The 23,948-nt window shown below is 34.6% G+C and overlaps 2 long non-coding RNA genes across 5 annotated transcripts; one reads left to right on the forward strand and one right to left on the reverse strand.

The window, feature by feature from the left end:
- The first annotated feature begins 3,331 nt into the window (after nucleotides 1-3,331).
- LOC132279223 (uncharacterized) lies at nucleotides 3,332-13,819 on the forward strand. 4 transcript variants are annotated; one of them, XR_009471256.1, is made up of 4 exons: nucleotides 3,332-3,750; nucleotides 3,981-4,086; nucleotides 8,673-8,741; nucleotides 8,901-13,449. It is a non-coding gene; the product is annotated as an uncharacterized LOC132279223 (long non-coding RNA). The 4 variants fall into 4 exon arrangements; XR_009471254.1 differs by having other exon boundaries at nucleotides 3,334-3,750; nucleotides 8,673-8,735; XR_009471255.1 differs by lacking the exon at nucleotides 8,673-8,741 and adding an exon at nucleotides 13,480-13,819 and having other exon boundaries at nucleotides 3,343-3,750; nucleotides 8,901-8,968.
- On the reverse strand, nucleotides 4,505-6,178 carry LOC132279225 (uncharacterized). The gene is made up of 3 exons (XR_009471257.1): nucleotides 6,126-6,178; nucleotides 5,022-5,094; nucleotides 4,505-4,543 (listed from the first exon to the last, which is right to left on the reverse strand). It is a non-coding gene; the product is annotated as an uncharacterized LOC132279225 (long non-coding RNA).
- Nucleotides 13,820-23,948: the final 10,129 nt, after the last annotated feature.

The raw sequence follows: 23,948 nt of genomic DNA on the forward strand, positions 1-23,948 counted from the left end.
AATTGCAAATAGTGACTCGGCAATTTAGCGAGGTTCGGAAGCTCCTACTCCTCGGCTCAAGGTCCTCCCTTAAGACTTTCCAAAATCACTAAAGCTCCTCCTCAATGGTGGAGAGTAAACCATTAATTGAAGCAAGACTTTGCTTCTCTTATTTGCTTGGAGAACACATTTCTCCTAAGCTATGCTTTTTGGGTTACACCAACCCTTATAATATAGTAGAGAATATATAAATGAGGATTACAAGATTGTTTCTCTCTCTTTTTCTCTTGAATATTACAAGAATAACTCTCACACTAGAGTAAGTGGATGAAGTAAATGAAGCTCTAGTCTTTGAACTGATATGAGAGAGAAAAATGAGAAGTAAATGCTCAGATCTGAATTTCAGGCTCTTTGAATGCTCTTAAATGATGATCTTGAATGTTCTCTCTTGTAAGTACCTTTATTTGTACACCAACCTTTTGTATTTGTAGATATTTCGAGTTCAATAGAGCTGTTGAAGTAGTTGGGAGCATTAAATGAAGATATAGCCGTTACAAATTTGAATTTGCAGACCTGCGACCAAACCAGTCGACGTGTGGAATAAACCAGTCGACGTATGCTATAAACCCGTCGACGTATGCTGCAAACCGGTCGACGTATGCTTCATGAATCGATTGATGTATGCTTTGAACCAGTCGACATATACTGAGCTCCATTTGAACATTTGCTACTGCCTAGATACCGGTCGACATGTGTGTCAAACCGGTCGACGTGTGTGAGCTTCAACTTGAATTTTTGTCACTGCCTAGATACCGGTCGACATGTGTATCAAACCGGTCGACGTGTGCTGTTTGAACTTTGAATTTTAAGCCCTTTTCTTTTGTAGATGGTCAAGAACACATTTTGACCCTTTGAATTTCATTTGGAACATTTTATAAGAACATTTATAGTGAAATGAACACATTGAAGAACATTTGCAGCCTCTTGATGCTTTAGGTGACCATATGATGACTTGAAGTCCCTTCCATCCTTTTTATAACAAGACATCTATTTCCTTGCATTTAAACTCAGTTGAACCATTAGTAAAAACACATCATTGTTGATTTATTATCATCAAAACCAATGGATTAGGGTATTTGATCAACAATCTCCCCCTTTTTGATGATGACAAATCAATTATGTGATCTTAAAAAAAAATATAGGGTTGTATAAGGATACTCCCCGTATCATTTTGCCCATTGAATATTTAAATTGACATGCTTTGAAGAAATGAAATTTTAAGTATTCGTGAAAGAAATTTTAATTTCAATTTTGGAGATGTTATCTCCCCCTGTTTACATGCTTCAAGAAATTTTATATAGCATTGAGACTAGTGAAGTAGGAGGATAGTCAATTTTAATATAATGCTTTTCATGAATATCATAAATGACTAATTGTAACTGGCATGCAAAATTTCAAGCAATCATCTAAACCAAATATTTATGACTTAACTGAGATCAATCGCATAGATTATCATCAATCCATTTTGCAAATGTCATAACACACTATCATAAAGGTCACAGCATAGATTACCACTTAGCAAAAAGTCACATAAAAAAGACATAGTTTTGTCAAGTCAAAATGTAATGACCTGGTCTTTTTCCTCCTCTTCAATTTCCACGATTTTATTTTTTCGTCTTTTTTCCCGTTTTTCGTTTTTCCTTTCATAACCTCACTTGTTGTGCTCGGATTTGATTCCGGTTTTGCATGCATTCACGATATTTGATTTCCATGACATTGGTATTCTTACTTTTGTAGAAAAGTATGCTAGTTGCTTACTTTTCTTGTAAAGAGTATGAATGCATACTTTAGTGTAATTATTCATAACTTTTGGAGTTTTAGTGTAATTATGTAAAATAATTATTTTTCTTTTTGAGGACCTTTTTGCAATTTATTTTAGAAGATATTTTGAAAAATGACCATTTTATAATTTTTGAAAAGTGTGACAAGTGTCACACTCTCATGGAGTCATTTGTTGGCATTTGGGTGAGGAGACTTGGCACCATGACTTCTTGACAATTAGAAGGTCGAGAGTCACCCATGTGTTGGCCTAGGATTGGTGCACATGTAACATTTGATTTATGACAAATGTGGGCTTGGAATTTAGTCTTGGAAGAGGCATTGGATTAGTGACAAGTGTAGGATCAAGATTTAGTCTTGCATTGTGTGTGTGAGAGAGGTAGTGCAAGAACATATAGTGAGTGGAGGATTTCTAGCCCTTCCACTCACCATTTTGCACTTTACCTTCTTTATTTTATTGTCTCTTATGAACCCTAGCCAATCCACCATTGGAGGAAAGCTTAGTTCATAGCTTATCCCTTCAATTTGGCTCACTTCCATTCACTTTAGAGTAAAAACCTTGGGAGAGAAAAGATTCATTTCACTCTCCTCTTCAATAATCCTAAACTTGTTTTTCATTTAGAGCTTGGTTGCTTGGATTATAGAGATTCAATTCTCTATTGAGGTAGGGGTGGTAGTATGTTTATATTTTGAGTGTTTTAAGTCCTTTGGGGTTTAATATATATTGTATACATGTTTTTAGAATTGTAGTATTGTATACTATAGGAAATTCTTATGATTGACTTAGGATTTCATTGATCAAGTATGTATGTATATCTTGAGTAGGATTGTTAAAGTTGTATAGAATTCTTAATGATTTAAGTTACTATACTATTGTGATATTAATCCTACATTTTAGTAGATTACTATTGATAATCATGATTGTTATAGAAGTTATTTTTGCTAAAATGCTAACATTTAGTATATATGCACTACAAGAAATGTGGGTTTCTACGACATAGTATTTACGAGGTTTCTTTATTTTGCCTCGTGATTACTACCATTTACGGAATTTATGAAAGAATTCTCGTAATTGTTACATTATAGGACATGCTTTCACAAGGATTTAGTGGAATCCTCGTAGAAAAATATTTTTACGGCGTATTAAAGAGCTCGTGAATATTATAGATATATTTACGGCCTATTTGTATATCTTTAACGGGATAAAAGTTCCCCGTGGATCAATTTCACATTTAAGGCATTTTTTTTGCCCCGTAAATAAGCAACTATTAATAAAATCACTTAACATATAGATATAAAATGAACGTAAGTTCTTTTACGGTGGATTAAAGAGTTCGTGAATAAATTTCACATTTAAGGCATCTTTTTTGCCCCGTAAATAAGCAATAATTTTTTTTTTGACTTCCTCGCAAAAATTTAAATAAGCAACTATTAATAAAATCAGTTAAAAAATATATATAGGAAAATGAAAAAGTGAACTTAAGTTTTTTTACCATGGATTAAAGAGCCCGTGAATAAATTTCACATTTAAGGCATTTTTTTCGCGCCGTAAATAAGCAATAAACTTCCCGCCAAAACTTTTTCACTCCCCACCGAAAACTTTCACTTCCTGGATTATTTTTTATTTTTATTTGTTTATTTTTTGTTTTTTTGTTATATCGAACAGCTATATATACCAGAAAAAAAAAAAAAGAAAAAAAAGAAGAACTTAGGGATTCAGAGTGTGGAAAGAGAGAGACCCGAATCTTTCATCTATCGATTTTAACCGTGTTGATGCCAGTAATTTGAGAAAGAAAGCTTGATTTCCTAAAGTCGTCTTTCTCAGATTGGGCTCCCGACGGTGTCGATCATTCCGTTACCGACCAGTGAAGAGGTTAGGGTTTTCAACTAGCGACCAAAAATTGAAGTTGAGGAGAGCCACCATGGACGACGGTACGTACCTTGTTACAGTTGCCTCTCTGTCACTTTCATCCTTTCCATCGTTCTACAGGAATCAGAATGTTATTCGAGTTTTTGTTTTCATATGAGCTTTCCCACTTTGAAAATAAATCATATTAGTTAGATCCGATTCTGGTATCCAACAGGAGTGTTGCCTTTTTTTGCTCAATTTCTCTCTCCGAAGCAAACTTATGAAATCCGATTGGTTTTTGTTTTCTTTACAGTCTCCGAGGAAGGAAAAAAGTAGCCTTGGTGGGTGTTGCTGTATTTATTGGCCTGAACTAGCTTTTGCTACAAGAAGGGAGAACCAACCCCTTCATTAAGTGCCAGGTACAACATTTTTGTAATTTATTTATTTATTTATTATTTTTTTTATTAATCCAACACGTAACCAAAATATTAAAACCAAAAACAAGATCAATTGTAATTTGAAGTAGCATTTACTAATTAAAACAAATAGTAAATTGTAAGTGGGTGGTGGAAGTTCTTGTCATTTTTATTTATATATCATTGCAATAGTTTTTTTTTTTTTTTAATGCTCCTGGTCCCTTGATTAGCTCTTTGAACTTAAGTTGTTGTTGTGTTCCATTTTTGAAATGATTCAGCATGTGAGCATTTGTTTATTTTTATTGCAGAAGGATAATGGAGAGTGGTAATGATTAAATTACTTACCAAAATAGAATCAAATGTAGAAAGGAAGTTATAGCCCACATTAGTTCTGTTCTGAAGTTATGAATCAAAGGAAATCATAATATGCAAGGGCACTTTCTCCCGGCTTCACCTTTACCTACAATAGAATCAATGGTTTTAAAATACAATGCCTATTACAACATAGAGCACTTGAGGGATTTGTATAAATAAATAAATGAATAAATATATATTCAGAAATTAAAAGGGTTGTAAGATGAACCAAACTACTCAAGCTTGGCTCATAATCTTCTCAACTAGATTCACTCATGAGATAACCAGCCAAAGGCTAATCAATTTATTGAGATGAACTTGAGCTACGTTCAGTAAGCTAAAAGCACTCTATAAACTAAATGAAAAGCCAATCTGCTCGAACTTGAACCAAGTTTGTCTCCGTCAAAACTACCTTGAGACTATCTATGAGTTTGAGCTCATTAATTTTTCAAGGTGAGCTTTAGAATCCTGTGATTCACCATGACTACATTCATTTACAGCTTTCTGTACATATATGTGCGTGCGTAGACTCACATACATATATGTATATGTTAAAATAAGACGTGTAACAGAAGAAAGAGGACCTCTCGTTGTGTGGGAATAAACTTCCAAGGCATTCCATCTGCCACGTCAGCATTGAACTGCACCACAATATCCCTGTATAAATAATACCAAGAATACATCAAAACAAGACATCTACAAGAAGAATCAACAAAATACATTACCTTAATCAAGGTCTTGTTAGATGTTTCTAAAAATGAAGGATAACCAAACTAATTATAATCTAGGATATAAGGAACCAATGCATACTCCTGAAACTAGTCACCTCACTCCGATTTGCTGGTTTAAAATGAGCTTAATTTTGAGCTTTACTGTACGATTATGATGGAGTGATATGGTTGATATATCAGATTTTGAGCAACTGCTCGAGACTGACTTCCAAAGAGTACTCATGTCTTATTTGTTTCAATTCACTTCTAAAAGCTCCCGATTGTACGTGAGCTAAGAAGGGATGAGAAGGTGATAACCCTCCCTTTATTTGGTAATTTCATGAGAGAAAAAGAAGGAAGAATAGATGATGATCTATTTCCTTGATTAAGAATTTATAAGAAGAGAAAATAAAAGAAAGAAAAAGAACATTTTCTTTTGTTAAAATAAAGGATAAAATAGGAACTCACTTCTTCTAGAACAAGGAATAAAATGGGTAATTACTAATTCAGTTTACTTTCCCTCCATTTCTACCAATCTTTGGAGATGGGGGAAAACAAAAATTGATAGGCCAGAGGTGTTCATTTCCTCCCATTTCTCTTGTTTTCTTTCCATAAAGAACTCCCAAATGAGGGATTATTGTTCTAATCCCAACTTGTATTTTTCTTCCCTTGAATCCCTCCGCTTATTTCCACTTTCCCTCCTAAATAGAATTACTAAGCTCTTTCACTCATTGGAACATCAAAAGCACTTTTGTTCCACCTACTGTAAGAGAATCATTCCAAAGAATATAGATATGCTACCTTGAAAATCAGTGATTCATAAGTGCAAAAGTTTTCATTAAAATAATCATAAACAAACCGAAATAAATAGTTTTAGTCTAGAGATTTAATTCGAATCAATGCTGGAGAATTCATGCTTTGAATAATGGAAACAATATAAAGCTGACTTATTTAAGAAGTAAAATTTTAAAAACATACCTGGTGGTGATTGTTCCATCTTGAGCATGCCGAGATATCTTTTCTTCAACACTTTAAAAACAATATGCTTTGGTTTTATTGCTCAGAAAAAGGTTGGGAAAAGAAATTAACTACCAAAATGACAAAACTTATAGAGATTGCCTCACCTCACGGCGTTGAACAGTACCCCCATACCCAGTAGCTTGGCAGAACCTCCTATATAGAGGAACCGCTGTATAAGTGCACCCCACCATTGTGAATACCAATCCTGTTAGGTACAAAAGCATCTTCTGTGATTTCTTTTCAGTAGCTGCATGAGTAGCATATTGGTGCTGAAAATCAAGCAAAGAATATGACCTCCTTAAACACCAAGTTCTTAAAGATGAATATCGACCAGGCTTATCAAGCTACCCCGTACTAAATTCACGTCTTGTAATCCCATATCTAATACTATTAATTCCAAGAGAATTACAATTCATCCATAGAGCTTCAGTTAAGTACCTACATCAAGAACAATAGTTTCATCTACATGTACCAATTCAGGAGACAAAAAAAGGCTCTTAAATTATAACATACACATACATATATACACATGTACATATATACACATGGATAGTAAATAGAGACTCATATCATACACACAAAAAAAGCTCTTAAATTATAACATACACATACATATACACATGGGTACTAAATAGAGACACACATATTATTGAAAGCATATTGAAATGGAAATTTCTATATTGACATTTATGATTGTGCATTACCTTGATTTGTAAAGAACATGATGTAGAGTTCTGTTGAAGTAAGGCAAAAAATTGGTTTTTCTAGAAATCTTGGATATTGACATATTTGGGCGTATCAAAGCGCATACAATATCATCTAAAACAACAGGAAAATATAAGAAAAGGAAAGTTTAATTGCAACGCACTCCTTTGCTTAGTTCCCGATGTAAGGAAGCCGAAAACAAATAGCGATTGAAACTTTCTAGCTTCAATTTGCTTGTACTAGGATTCTATACCGCAGCAGCCAAACAAAGATTTTGAGCAAACTGCCCAACAATATATATAATGTGGGCTATAACTGCCAGGGAGAGGTACAAGAATCCCTTGTTGTGTCTCAGATATTGTAAGGCTTCAGACCGGTATCTCCTTTTTCTCTTTCCTCTTGCTTAATTAACTGATCTCCTACTATTGCGTCCAACTGTTCCTGAGTGTAAACTTTCTGGATCTCTTCTTTTGAATGTTTTAGGCCTTTGAGAAGTACTGTATTGAGTGTTTCTCTTGGAACTTGCAGTGTGAATGTGAGCATTCACAAGGTTCTGAAATTCTTGACTAGAAGCCAACAACTGATAATAGGTAGCCGCTTCCAGGATTTTCCCTTCAGATATCAACTTTCAACATAATGATATTATTTTCTTTTCAAATTCTTGCTTAGAAGAACTGATTCTGGACACGGGTTTAGGTATCAAATTATTGGAAACACGTATAAAGGAAATGGAAGTTTGCTATACTTTTGAATATAAAAGAATTACTGTTGCAGAAGGATAATGGAGAGTGGTAATGATTAAATTACTTACCAAAATAAAATCAAATGTAGAAAGGAAGTGAACTTGGTTAGTCACGAGTAATACTGTCTTTCCTGCCAGAGCTCCCATGACATATTCCTGACCATAACATGTATTAATTAGCTTTCAACTTAAAAACAAATGTGGCTGTAGTATAAATTGGTGAGATGAGGATTGTAGTTACATTAAATAAACTGGTTGCGGTGTGTGCATCAACAGCGCTGAATGGATCATCCAAGAGATATATATCATTGTTGCTATAAGAAATTAAGTTATCTTCCCGGATTTGCTTTTGGTTCCTCCTTTTCCTCTATCATTATAGCCCTTGTCTTTTAATTATCTTTGCGCACAGTTGGCCAATGACCATGAAAAGGATTTAAAATTTTCTTTCATAGAATTATATGAACTAGAGTATTTCCTAGCTTGAATGCAAGCTTGATGTATTATTGGTCGTCAATAAGACATGGCCTATTAATATGTTAAAAGACAAGATAGGCTAAAATAATAAATGAAAGGCGAAACCACATAGAAATGCTGAAGAAAAACATAACAGCCCCTCCCATTTAAACCAAGAAGATGATCTTTAGCAAGCCAATGTTCAAAGACTAGACATTTGCAGCATGTCTTGCAACGAACACCAAGAGAATATGACACATTCAAAAAATCTACCTTGCAATTTGAGAAGCTTTAATAACGTATAATAGGGGATTGTTGTTGAACTCCAGATTTTTGATATCTTTTACCAGGAATGATCAAACATAGCAAAGACCCCTTTCTGCCTTTTCAATACAAAATGCATATATAGACTACCTAATAAAGTTAAGTGCTAATAAGATTTATACTATATATCAATTTTTTGTTCTACAATCTGAGAGGAGTTATTTCATTACCAACTTACTCTTTGAAAAGACCCTTTTCTTCCTTTATTCACATTATCATGAATATAGTTATATATTCTTCTTCCTAGAATTTTGACAAATTTTTTTTATCTTTTGTGATAGGTTGCTAGAAAAAATAATTAAGCAAATAGTGATGGATAAAGAATGGATGCACATGACTTACAGGTTATTGTATGTAGTGGAGTGTACTTATAAAAGTTAATATTGTCTACACAAAAATTATGTTTAATTAAATGTTAAAGCTTTAATTTTATAGAGTTGATCCAAAGTATTATATGTGGTGGAGTGTACTTATAAAAGTACATTTTTGAAATATTTTTTTTCTGACAGGATTGATTATCACCAGTTCATAAGGAGCTGAAGAATCAGAATTTCTATGATTTCAGTCTACAACAAAGGTCAAATACTATGCTTCTTTTATGATTGCACAATTTTAATGCTTTTTAGACTCATACTTAGGGGGGTCACGTGCGTTTAAGTGACCAATTTTGCAGTGTATCTTGAACTTTATTACCTCATTGGTACATCGGCTGGTGTGGAGGCCATTTTTATTTCTTATTTTAAAATGTTGAAGGCATGGGAGTATGGAATCATCGTATGTGGAGGTTTTGATTGATTGTTGTGGAGGAGAAGTTGTTGATATGTTGTTAATTCACTTGTTTTGGTAGATTATTTGTAATCACCTTGGCAATTCACAGATCATCATGTCAGCCTTGTCCCTAGGAAAAAATAAAAATTCACCTCCTTCATCTCTCTCGAACCCACAATGCTCAAGAAACTCAATGCCTTCTTTCAATTTCCCAACTCTTTCCTGTTATTTAGAACACAAATTAATCCGTTAGTTTGTTATGAAACAGAAAATTCCATTAATTTGGCAGAACTTCGTAAACTTAGTAAAGAGTCACTGCTTGGTGCAACAGTAAATATTAAACAATCACTTGCCCAAAAGTCCCAGAAGCAATTGATTGTCCATCATGAATAATGAACAAGCCAGGAGCTAGATTAGCTTAAATGGATCCTCAAATTTATCAATCTAAGAGAGCAAACTGTTTACAAACTCTACATCAATTATGATGGTTTGAGGAAAAAGCTAGGGATGATGGTTAGCAGTTATATACTTATTCCTTTATATGTATGGGTCAACGATTGGTGCATGGTAACGCTATGTAGGTTTGACTCAGAGCTGTTACTGATTAAAACAAGATAATGAAGGGATTAGTCAGGTGGGGTAGTTTATCTTTACGTGTGTGTAGTTATATCTACACATATAATAGAAAAACCCATTAGATTTTCTAGAAATTAAAGATTTTATTGGTATCCAGAGGCAGCACAAGAGGAAAGGGTCATTTAAACGGTGCATCTTATGTGTTGAAAATGTAGACGAAGGGACATTTTTGTCAAATTTTTTATGTGCATGCTAACAGTAACTCAACGATTGAGCTTTTAGGATAAAATAAATCAATTATTGGGTCTTTTGGATGTAAAAATATTTTTCAGGGTTTTAGCATTTAAAAAAATTAAACAAATAGAAACATTTTGCGATATTTTTTCCAAGAAAGGAAACTACTTTTTATTGATAATGGTAATTGTATGCAGTACACATGCATATATATGTCTATATCTATGCATTATTTTAGAATTTTAGTGACCCTCCCTGTTCTTTCCGTTGAAGGAATATTGGATTCACCATTGAATTGAGGCACAATGTCGGGGGCATATTATAGATCCATCCATCCATCCATCCCTCTATCTTCTTTTTCTTTTGCTATATTTTGGAACTCCAAAATACATTGTCAACTAAGAGTTGGCCAAATGGTCAGAAAAAAAGTTGGAGAAAATTCGCGTCTAGTACCAACCTTAGATTTCCCACCTACTGGATATTTGAACCTTTCAGAGGGCAGATTATTTCTGCATCATTTATATCAACAAAATCTATAAAATTAGAGACTTACCTTGAAGGCTGGATTATATAGTCGGATCTTCCAAAATTTTTCCTCTTTAGGATTATTTGCAACATTTCTGACATATATCAAAAGAGTTTGGAATGCCCTCTTCGCTTTCACATCATCATCCTAGATCCAACAAAAAAAGAGGGAGGGGGCTCATAGAAAGTAATACGTATATAAAACAAAGTTGCAAAATAATAAAGGATGTTGCACGTTTACTTTGAATCAAAAGCACCTTTCTGTTAATGATCATTGTCCTATTCTGAGTGATTTTATCCTAACACCCTCTAAAATAGGATTTTCTGTATATGCATAAACTTAAATTTATTCATAGAAATGAACACCCATTTAATTTCTAACAAGCATGCCAGATGAGCAATGAAGGTAAAATGTTCATAACAAAAGTTATAAGAAGGTTGTACAGTTACAACAAAAGTAACCTCTCCCTGAGAAGTACAAGCATTATATACTGCAATGAGAAAAAGGTTCAATATTCAGAAAACTTACGACTACCTCTTTATCATTCTATATCAGTTTATGCTATTATGTCACTGTAGCAACAACAAGCAGTCTATATTCGTTTATATTTTCAGACTCATGATTATCCTACTACAAGCTACCATGACATGACACAAAACAGAATCATTTACCATGTGGTTGTGCTTGAGAGATCTTAAACAGTCTCTCATGAGCTCTGCTTTTGTAGCAATAGAAGGCAACGTAGCAGACCAAACTGGCACCGAGTTCTGCAAAATGGGAGAACACTTATAACAATTCAAGTTCTATCGGACTGCTGTAATCTTTGAATAAATAAATATGATATCAAATATCCAAACCTTTTCTTCCTGCATTATAGGTGTGGTAGATTTTAAAGCTGCAGGACCTTCTGGAGGCAACCCAAGTCTCCCCCTTCTTTCAGCCTGTGAAGATAAGCATACTACTCTGGGGTCATCTAAGAATTCTAGGGATACATCAAGTCACATGTATTAAAATAATGAATTTAGACATGAATATAATACTGTATATGCCTATTATATTTTGAAAGTTCATTGGGACAAGCTATCAAAAGAGAGATTATAGGGCCCTAACTGTCTGTTTCAAAGCAAATTAACTTGACTTCTTGCATGTCATTAAGGACCTGCATGGACTACACTCTCTGTAAAATAGAAATATGTCTCGGATAAACATATTACAATACGTACATACTTCATATGCTTCTAGTTGCCTGTATAACTCAAGAATATTTGATTTCCTCTCTAGTTAGTTCACCCAAGACAAACTTAGCAGCAAATTTGGTTTTGATAGTCCTGCCACGTCCGCACTCATAAAAGTATATATATATACTGTGAGACATAGTATGGCCAAATAAGTTTATGATAAACTCGCCATAAAGGTGCACACATATACACAGTATATTTATATGCAAGTGAAAAAAAAAAAGAAAAAAGAAAAAAAAAAGACAATGCATGTATTAAGGTCGAATATCTTAGTTCCCCAGTAGCTTTCAGATTCGTGGGCCAGATGTAGTTAGCTTTAATTATGGTTACAAAGCAAAGCTCATTTAAAGTTGAATGATTAAGGACAATAAGTTGTGCAATATACTTACCATTTGCGCCCCATCCACACGTAATAAACAATCTAAAGTTGAAAGCAACCCCAGCTACCTTGTCAATTAATTAGCCGTTTTGTCTATCAAATACTACAACAACTATCATTTCCACCATGCATGTTTGTCCCCACAACAACAACATAACCTAGCTTAATTCTTTATTGTATAACGTCCATATGTCATCTTGTGGTTGGATAGTGAATTATATATTGTGGAAGTGAAGCAACAACAATAAAATTTCGGTCTTACTTGATAACTCAATCCAGTACTTAACGATGAATGAATTAAACGATTATGTAACAATTACTTGTGGTCTATACAACTCATTCCACCTACCTTCTTTACAAAGCAATTCACCCCACAATATATAATGTAAATATATAAACATACCTTACATATTCAACAAATGTACTCTCATGGATGATGCCTATAATAAGAGCTCTTCCAATTTGATGCCTAAAACGCACACCTAATATGTATTTCTTAGAATGGTTTAGAATTAGAATTGAAGTAAACCTACAAAATTACTGTTGTAAGAGACATTGTATTGATCATTGCAACTAAATGCTAAAGTACATGCGACAACTACATACATAAGACTAATGACAAAAGAAAAGGGAAATTCTAAATTATAGAGGAAGAGTTCTTGCCAATTTGATACAGAATTAGATACGTGCCCGGGTCTAATGTTACTGAAACCCTCTGAACCACACCAGCAGTTCATATTAAAAAAAACTCCCCCTCTTGCAATTCATCCGGAATTACAAGGATTAATTATCATCTTTTGCAATACTTAAGCATTTCCCATAAAATACTGTATCAACTTCTGCTCTAGATCACATCTCTGCCCAGTAATTTCAATTTCTTGAAGACAAATAGACAGACAACAAGGCACCACTTCTGGTTCAACAAATTTGAAATCCCTGGAATCATTATGTTGCCACTGCTACAAACAAAAATTAAAAGTTCAAATTCCATTAAATGATGAAGCTGCTCCAAAATGGGTCCTACAACAATTAACTCCAACAAGAATGTTTCATATTTGCTCATAATCGTAGCACCAAAAACCTATAATGTTTCAGAATGTTTTAGATTTGCTTATAATCATGAGATAAAGAGACTACATATTATGATATTGTAGTGTTCATGATTATAAAGAGATTATGATATTATCTGTTCTCATACATCCTTGCAAAAATCTAGTATTTAATTAAGGAAAATTATCTGCTTGAAATATTTTTGGCAGATCTAAGGAAGAAATTCTTAGCAAAATGTTTGTGTTTGATTCATAAATGATAATTTTGTTATTTCCCTTTTGTATTAATATTCTGAATTTGAGACTTGTGTGATGCAGCTACTTTTTTGGATTTCGTACTGTGGATTTTGCAGCAACTTCCTTGGATTTTGTACAGTGAGGTGGTTTTTTGACAAGTGCAGACTGAAACTCAAGTGTTTGAAGGTTTATTAATTTTTCAACAGAAGTGTTAAGATATTGATGATTTTCTTGACAAATGGATTTACTTCCTATTTTGGAACATTGATAAATGTTGAATTGTTTTGGTATATTGATAAATGATGAATTGTAAAAATGTTTTAACTCTTTTGATATATTTAATGGGATATGTATGTTTTCTGAATTGAATTATAGCTAAAAGTTATGTGAATTATAGGTAGCGGATGATTAAATGGTATTAATTAAGGGTGTTTTATTTATAAAAAAATATATATATTTTTTTTACAAGGAGCTTGAAATCCCATAAATAAGTCAAAATCCTCCTAAATAACTTTTCTACGGCATACATGGTAAGTCGTGAGGATGGTTTATATTATTTACGGGTACCTAAAATTTGTCGTAGAAAACTTTTCTACGGCACGGTTCAATGCCTCGTGAGATTATTTACGGGTAGTTACAACTAGCCGTAAAAAACTTTTCTACGGCACGCGTCGTAACCTCGTGAGATTATTTATAGGCAGTTACAATTCGTTGTAGAAAACTTTTCTACGACACGCGTCGGAACCTCGTGAGATTATTTACGGGCAGTTACGATTCACCGTAGAAACCTCGTAAGATTATTTACGGTAGTTACAATTTGCCATAGAAAACTTTTCTACGGCATGCACGGGTGCCTCGTAAATTAATTATTAAAGGGAAAATATCCATGCCGTAAATAAGTTTAATATATATAAACGAAATTATTTTCTACGGCGAATCTATTATTTTTTTACAAAATAGATTTTTTCTCGTAAAAAAAAATTGATTATTTACAGAATCCTCATACACGAGGGCCTAGAATGCACCGTGAATAGGTTCCAACGGTGTTTTTGGCCCCTCGTAGAAGTCATTTTTTCTTGTAGTGATGGCTTATTGTTGAGGCATGCTTAAATTGATAAGTTAATGATATTGTTTTGTGCATTATATCATGTTAAGAACTTGTCATTTATCATGCCATTCTAGACTTAGAACCCTAAGACATGGTTTGTGTGGTTTCAAAGTTCTTGTGCTTGTAAGGTAGTTGATATGCCTTATTATTTATATATATAAGTTTTGAACTTGATATATATTTTGGATTCTCTTGGGACATGGTTACTAGTAACATGGCTAGAGTTTAGCTCTAGTGCGGGAGGTATGAGTTCTCCCCAATTGAGATAGTGCACACTTAGCGTGGTATTCCCTGCGAGTTAATGTTCGGAATAACCGTTGAGGTCTTGGCAGAATTCCGAGCTTAGGTGTCCAAGGATTCCATTTTTTGATTTCGCATTCATTTCCAAGTTGACAATCAATGTTATTTGTAACTTGTAAATTTTGTTATATGCGATTTGATGTTGTTAAATACATCCATATTGATACGTATTACTAAAGAATCATTCAAGTTAGCTTAAGATGATCTCTTAGAATACCTTGAATATAGACGTTAAGTGGAATGCTCCCTTATATTCGTCTATATTGATTTTGCAAAGATATTGAAACTTTAGGGTATACGCATATGCTTCTTCCTACGAGAAACTTGATTACTCACCCTAGTGGTTTGGGTTATTTTTCTGGTAAAGAGCCCATGTTCTTGGATGTTCATCATCCCTAGAAGCTTTTGAGCTATCTAAAGCATTTTTGTATATTGACATGCAAGTGTTTAGCGTGCCTTTCTTTTGATATCATATTTTGAACGCCATGGGTGTATGGTACTTTTGGACCTTTAGTAGCTTTCTTGATATGTAATGACACTCAAATATTTGCTTTTGACATTATAAACATGTATTTAAAGAGGCCAAGGGCCAAACATGTATACTTTTGTACTTAGACACTTTTGGTATCAACCTTTGCATCAAAAATGTATTTAAACCAAAGTTTGAGGTTTAACATATGAAAATCTTGTAAATGATGTGTATGAGGCTATGGGCCATTGTCTTATATTTATTTATTCATATTAAAGATGTTAGCATGTTCACATTCTCAAAACTCATGAAAAAAAATCAGTTTTGCATATTCATTTTGAACCAATTCATGAAGGGATTCAAAGTAGAGGTTGAACCTTAGCACCTTGGACTCATAGCAACTTTTTCAGCAGGTTTTCGAGGTATTTCGGTTGACCGATACCCCATTTCGGTCGACCAATGGCATTTGGGTTTGTCAATGCACAGAAAAATCATATTCCAGTAGCTAAATGCATTGTTCAAGGGTCATTTCGGTCGACCGAACCTTTATTTTGATCTACCGAAGCACCAAGAACCTTTTCTTCATGTTTTCAGCTCTCAGCATCTTCATTTTGGCTGTCTGAAACTTCCTTTTGGTCGACCGAAATAGCTTGATCCCGAGCCTAGCTTCTGTTGAGTTTCAGCACTGATCTTCAAATTTCAAAGGGTCATAACTTCTTTGTTTCTAATCCAAATGGGGTGATTCTTGAGCCTAAACTCAAGTATTTTGAGTCAAATTTCCAATGATATCAATCCCATCCTCAGATTTCAAACATAGTGGGAGTTATTCATGTTTTAGTGAAGTAGTGTCAGTTTTCACTTTAACCGGGATAGGGTATTATGTGGGATTCTTAGCCAATGTTCATGGAACCTCTTGGAATGTTTCAAAATGATTAGATTAGGTTGTATTCACCTTGTTTGAATTGTTTAGAGTCAAGTTTCTCATTTTAATTGTGAATTGACCTTTTTGCCCTTGGATGACCTTTGTTCTCTTTGAGCTTTGTGAACTCATGGAGGGTCACATTTTTATCTTAGGAGTGACTCTTATCTCTTAAGACCTCGGTTTACCTTTTGCTTCCGCATTTTGGATCCGTTATCGGATCAACTTTCAGTTCATCACTGACGCACCGGGTTGAAAAACTTGGGCCATCACATAATATTTCCCACTAAATTTCCTAAGTGCAGATCACATTAAAGTATCCCAAGTGCAAAAAGTCTAGATTCTAAATTTCCCACCAAATTTCCCAAGTGCAAAAAAAGGCTAGATTCTCAATCAGGGATCCTAGATCACATTTTCTCCCCCTTTTGTCACATCAAAAAGAGGGAAGGTCATACAACTAGTGAGGTGGCTGATCGAGATTGGTGCACAATTCTTAGAGATCATCCTTCATGCTCCTCAGCTCTTCCCGTAGCATTATGACTTCCTCTTGAGTTTGACGAGAAACAGCCAATTGTTAAAGAAATAGCTCGTGAATAGATGGTTCCGCGGATGAGGCAACCTGCAAGGTGTCAAGAGAAAGTTCAGAGTCCGTATTAGCTGGACAGATGTCATTGATTGGAGGGTTTTCATTGTCACTCTGGTTGCCCCCGTGTGCTTCCTCATCTGAGTCTTCAGTTTCACTTTCGGTTTGTGCACCACCCACAATTTTGGGATCAAACCAATTCCCATCATCATCTCTTTTTAATCTCATTCGCAGAAGTGTCAACTTGTCAAAGCGATGTTGAGATAGCAACTTCATTTTAGGCTGTCCAACAAATGATATCCCTTTCGCCCGGAAGATCTTAGAGAGAGGCATTGCGTAGTACAGATGGCATTTTTCGTGATTAATGCAATCCATCATATGATGGTATATTAAATGAGGCATATCAATTCTGCGACCCTTAAGCACACACCAAGTCAAAAGAGTTTCCATGTAAGAAACGTCGGAATAATCACCGGACTTGGGAATGATGGAATGAACAATGACTCGATAGATAAGGCGGGCTTCAATAGTAAGATCACTGGATTTTATGACATCAATTTCCTCCGTAGTTTTGTCGTGACAAATATCACGAACAGTAGTAAGAGGATCAAAGTCATCACTCTCATACCAAGAATGGGTTTTATAGTGGCGGAGACCACCCTCGGGAAGATTTAGGAGGATTCTTAGATCACTTTTATGAAGGGAGATTTCAACACCCTGGACTTATAACTGAAGGGTGTTTGTTGAATTAATTTTCTTGAGATGGGTGTAGAAAAGGCAAACTAGCTTTGGATAAAATGGAATTTCCATTGACACGAAATCAGCCAAGCCTATAGCTTCAAAAAGATCATAGGTATTTAGATTGTTGTTAATACAATCAGTGCTTTTGAGAGTTTTTCCATAAGCGACTTTCTTTTGAAGAAAAATGGTTTCAAATCTTGCCTTGTATTCGGGAGATTGGAAGATCATTAGATTACGAGGAGGAGGTGGAACTAAAGCACTGGCTTCATGTCATGGAGGGCCTTGGTTCTCTTTTCACGGTTTTAAGTGGAATAGGGTGGGTTTCTCCTAGGACTCATTGGTGTTTATGGTTTGAGTCTGGAAAGGCAAAGATAATAGGTTAATATAGAATATATGGAACCAATAATGATTGGAAGGATTGCAACAACTAAACCCTAATTTGAACCAAGAGGAATCGATGCAGAGAGAATACAAAAAATTTTAATGAACATATTCATCAAGAATTAAGTAGGTATTGAGAATTTATAATTCGAAATATTGAAGAGAATTAATCTTGGAACTTTAAATTTAGATTTACCAACAATGATTATGACAGATTCTCGATAAAATATGAACATAAAGAATCATGAAACACGTTGAATCATGAGGAAGATGACTTGGAAGATCTTACCTTGAATGATGCAGGAAGGAATGGGGATTGAGAAACCCTAAATCACCGTGAGGAGAGAGGAGAGCGAGACCGAGAGAAAATAAGGAACGAAAAGTGAAAAAACAAAAGATATATAATACGGGTATGGTTTAAAAATGACCTGGAAGAAAAAAAAATATATACCCGGAAGAAAAAAAATTGACCCATCACAGGAACCGGTCGATGTAAACATTCCAAGCGTCAACTGGTTCACTTAATTCGGTTGATGTAAAGTATGGAAACGTTAACCGGTTTGGGCAAGTAAGCTGAACCAAGCTTGTTGTCAATTTTGAACCACTTCATTTTCACAAGCCATTCCTAAGTTCCTTCTAAGTGAACAAAATTGATCTTCTTGAATAGGTTTAGTGAAGATGTCCGCTAATTGCTTTTCAGTGCTTATATATGTGAGCACGATATCGCCTTTTGACACATGATCCCTTAGAAAATGATATCTAATTTCGATACGCTTTGTTCTTGAATGTTGAATGGGATTTTTGGAAATACATATAGCACTTGTATTATCACACATAATGGGGATATGATCAAGGAAAAGTCCAAAATCTTCAAGTTGTTGCTTAATATAAAGAGTTTGAGCACAACAATTTTCGGCTGCAATATATTCGGATTCAGCCGTTGATAGAGCCACGTAATTTTGTTTCTTGCAAGACCAAGACACTAGAGATTGTCCAAGAAAGTGACATGTCCCACTAGTGCTTTTTCTATCAATTTTGCATCCCCCAAAATTAGCATCCAAGAACCAACTAGATCAAATGAGGTGTGCCTAGGATACCAAAGACCTAAACTTATGGTATTGCTTAAGTAACGAAAAATCCGCTTAACGGCACTTAGGTGAGATTTTTTAGGACAGGATTGAAAGTGGGCACATAAACAAACACTAAACATGATGTCCGGTCTACTTGCGGTCAAATACAAAAGACTACCAATCATACCTCGATACTTTTTAATATATACATTAACCCATTTTTCATCTTTATCAAGTTTCAAGGTTGAGCTCATAGGAGTATAGGCATGTTTGACTTCCTCCAAGCCAAATTTCTTTAGCAAATCTTTAACATACTTTGATTGGCAAATGAAGATACCATCAAGTGTTTGTTTAATTTGTAATCCTAGAAAGAAAGTGAGTTCACCCATCATGCTCATTTCAAACTCACTTTGCATGCAAGAAGCAAAATTTTCACATAGCATTTCATTGGATGATCCAAAGATAATATCATCAACATAAATTTGAACAATTAATAGGATGCAATCAATAGTTTTAGTAAATAGGGAATTGTCAATTTTTCCTCTAGAAAAACCTTTTTCAAGTAAGAAACCACTTAGTCTTTCATACCAAGCTCTTGGAGCTTATTTCAAACCATACAAGGCTTTTAATAACTTAAAAACATGGTTTGGACAATCATGACTTTCAAAACCCGGTGGTTGTTCAACGAACACTTCTTTATCAATGAACCCATTCAAGAAAGCACTTTTTACATCCATTTGATATAATTTAAAATTCTTATGGGATGCAAAAGCAAGGAGCATTCGTATAGCTTCAAGTTTAGCAACGGGAGCAAATATTTCCTCATAATCAATTCCTTCTTCTTGATTATAACCTTGAGCGACAAGTCTTGCCTTGTTTTTTACAATTGATCCCGACTCATCCTTTTTGTTTCTAAATACCCACTTTGTGCCAATGATGGTTTTGTTACTAGATCTTGGAACCAATTGCCAAACCTCATTTCTCTCAAATTAATTGAGTTCTTCTTGCATTGCAAATAGCCAAGACTCGTCATTTTCAGCTTCATGAATGTTTTTCAGTTCAAGTTGTGAGACAAAGGCAACATAATTGCATATATTGCTCAATTGAAATCTAGTGCTTACTCATTTGGATGGATCACCAATAATTTAATTGATTGGATAATGAGGTACTTGCTTCCAAGTATTAGGAAGTGTATTCTTATGAGAGAGGCTTTCTTTTGAATTAACTTAGGAGAGATCATCTCGAGATGAATCATTTAAATCAAGATTTTCAAGATTCTTTTCAATTTCAACCACATCCTCATTTTCATCCAAAGAGCATCGAAGAGGGGGTAGAGGTGATTCATCAAATACAACATGTATAGATTCAACAACAACAAGTGTTCTTTTGTTAAATACTCTAAATGCTTTGCTACAAGATGAATACCCCAAGAAAATCCCTTCATCCGATTTAAGTTCAAATTTTCCTAAGTTATCTTTATCGTTTAACACAAAGCATTTACACCCAAAAACCTTAAAATAACCTATGTTTGGCTTTCTTTTGTTCTAAAGTTCAAAAGGAGTTTTGTTGAGGAGTTTTCTAATAATGACTCTATTTATGACATAGCATGAGGTACTAATGGCTTCGGCCCATAGAGTTCTAGGAGATTTGTGTTCATTCAACATAGTCCTAGCCATTTCTTGGAAAGACCTATTTTTCCTTTCAACAACTCCATTTTGTTGAGGAGATCTAAGAGCCGAAAGATTATGATTGTATCCATTATTATCACAAAAACTTTCAATATCTTGGTTTTCAAACTCTCTTCCTCTATCACTCCTAATGGTTTTAATTTTACACTCTTGTTTGTTCTTAACTCCTTTACAAAATTTAGCAAAAATTGAATGAGCCTCATTTTTGTGGGAAAGGAAAAACACCCAAGTGAACCTAGAGTAATCATCAACAATTATAAATGCATAGAGTTGTCCACCAAGATTAGCAATTCTCTCTGGACTGAATAAGTCCATGTGAATTAATTCAAGTGGTCTTGTGGTCGTTATGTCATTTTTTCCTTTTAAATGATGATTTGATTTGCTTGCCTATTTGGCATGCGTTACAAGTTTTATCTTTTGAAAAATTAGTCTTTGGGAGGCCTTTGACTAACTCATTTTTAGATAATCTTGAGATCAAATCCATGCTAGCATGACCTAACCTTCTATGCCAAAGCCAACTATTTTCATTTGAAGATGCAAAACACTTAATATCTTGATCATGTAATTCACATAAAAGCAAAGTATACACATTACCATTTCTAAGAGCATGAAATACTTCGATATTATCCTTTTTGACAATACATTTTTTAGATTTAAATAGCACATCATATCCTTTTTCACATAGTTGACTAATACTAAACAAGTTATGTTTTAAGCATTTAATAAGTAAAACATCATCAATAGATAAGGAAGAGGAGATACCAATAGTTCCGATGCCAATGACCTTGCCTTTTGAATTGTCATCAAATGTAACGCTTCCTCCTTTGTGAGATTTGATAGAGAGAAATTTTGATCGATCTCCCGTCATATGTCTTGAGCAACCACTATCAAGGAACCATTTGTCCTTGGATGAATATAGAGACTTCAAGCAAACCTACAAAAGGAATTTAAGTAATCTTCTTTTGGTACCGACAATTTCTTAGGTCCATGATAATTAGGAAGAGGCATATGTGTCCTTTTAATAACTCAAATTTCTTTTGTCACACATGGCCTAATAGGACAATAATTGATCTTATGACCTAGCTTTTTGATCGGTTAAGTTGATTACAATTATAAATCAACCTTCGCAATAGCACGAATCATTGTAAAATAGGGCTATTGGTCGGGTAAGTCGAACCACTGGGACTGCGCTAATCTATGGCAACCTAAGTGTCTAGAGTCTTTTTAGAATGATAGAGGTGTTCATAGAGGATTTGTTGGTTGTCACTTAAGCTATAAAACTAAAGTGCATCAAATAAAAGCTTACAAGAATTTAAAGGAGATGAAATACAAGTAAAGAGGACTAGAGAAGTGAATCTGCCTCCATCCCTATACACATGCTAGATTAGAGCTAAATTGGGGGAAAACAATATATATATATAGTCATGATACATAGCACACTTGGTTGCTATAATATCCTCAAGAAATTCATTAAATCTGAAACAAGCATAATCCATCAAAGGTTAACATGTTTAGACTACCTAACTAAGGTGTAGCTTAACCACATTTACTTGAATGAAAGACTATCAAGCCCTGGATAAAATGATGAAGCACATGAAGGCAAGAAATAAGCATAAATCATCAAAGGTTTCACCTAAGCAATGATCTATCAAAGTCCTCCAACTCCATGCCATTAAAATAATTCCATGATCTCACTACCATTGTCACCATGAGAGTGCAAGCAACATGATTAAAAGAATAAACCATCAAAGATAGATAATTGACTCAACATTAATCATTTAAATACATGAAGATCCATTACAAAAGGCAAGATACTCTAGACCATGAAAAGACCAAAGATTATACATTGCAATCCCCAAGATAGAACTATACTAAGACATGCTTACAAGGGAGGGGCTTCATCACCTCCCTAGAAGGAGGTTTAGTTACCCATGGTAGCTTTAGAAGAAGGAAGAAGCTTGGTTGGAACCTCCATTTTCGAGCTCCTTGGTTGTAGCTTCAAGAACTCTCTCTTTTCCTCTTCTTTCTCTCTCCAAAAATCTTGCAAAGATGAGATATGATCTTGTTTGTGTGGTTCCCCTCCTTTGTATAGACATCTCCCTCCACCAAACAAGGCACAGAAATCCACCAAAAGACATCTCCAACCAACCCATAAAGATGGAAATTAGAGATGAGAGAAACAAGGTGCAAATGGGCTGAAGTGATGGTTCTCGGAGAGGAACTGCCCGGAGTTCGAGCGCTCGAACTAAGGAGTTTGAGCGCTCGAACTAGCACTACGAGCGCTCGAACTAAGGACTTCGAGTGCTCGAAGTTAGTCCAGTGAGCTCCTTGCTCTCAACCTGCTTTGCACAACTTTGGTAGAACAGCCATAACTTTTTGCTTCGAACTCCAAATGACGAACCGTTTGAAGATTTTGAAAGTTAAATCGAAGCTCTAAATATGTCATGTTTAAATGGAAGTCCAGTTCTTGAGTTTGATCGGTAAAAAATGGCGAGCAAAGTCAGATTCCGCTGCTGCCAGAACTTAGCACATTACTATTCCAAGATTTGATAAAACACCATTTTTTTGCTCCTTTTTGGCCAATGAACCTGAAAATAAATAAAAGCGTGCAAATAAAGATAATTTACAAAGAATAATCAAAAGATGGATTTAACTAATGCAGCTAAGGGCGCTTGAATATGCAATATTCGGCGCTTATCACACCCCCAAACTTACATTTTGCTAGTCCCTTAGCAAAACTAAAATGAAAAACTCAATGAAATGACAACAATGGAAATGCTACCACAAAATCAACTATGGCAAAATGAAATATATACATAGCTCGAATATAACTCGAAACAGACACAGGATTGGAGACGGGGTCATTGAGGAGACTACCATGCATATATGAAGCATTGATACAAAAAAGAATTGGTTAAACACATTTCAATAAAGACGCATCAACATCCTAGTCTATATAAATAACTCAATTGTCATCTCTTGACTGGAAATCAACTCTAGCTTCAGTGAAAGTGGATTGGATTCATAACATGCGGCTTTTACTTTCTTTTTCCAGTTTCAAGACACAAGTCTTCAAATCGTTGAATTCCCTTTTAAATGAAGTCCCTAAGGCATGAATTAAAATACAAACAACTTTGTTGCTTGTTGACAGTTTATTTTAACTCGAAAATGATACATAAAATGGTTGTGCAATGCTGAAATCCTTTAAGCTTTTTAACCAACCCGTATAGCAAGCGTTAGGCCAACAACTCCCAAACCAGATGGCTTTAGGGTGCTGAGTGTAGAGACACT

The sequence above is a fragment of the Cornus florida genome, unplaced genomic scaffold (assembly GCF_030987335.1).
Source record: "Cornus florida cultivar Cherokee Brave unplaced genomic scaffold, ASM3098733v1 CherokeeBrave_3.0.0_Hap2_Chr10, whole genome shotgun sequence".
NCBI classification, from domain to species: Eukaryota; Viridiplantae; Streptophyta; class Magnoliopsida; order Cornales; family Cornaceae; genus Cornus; species Cornus florida.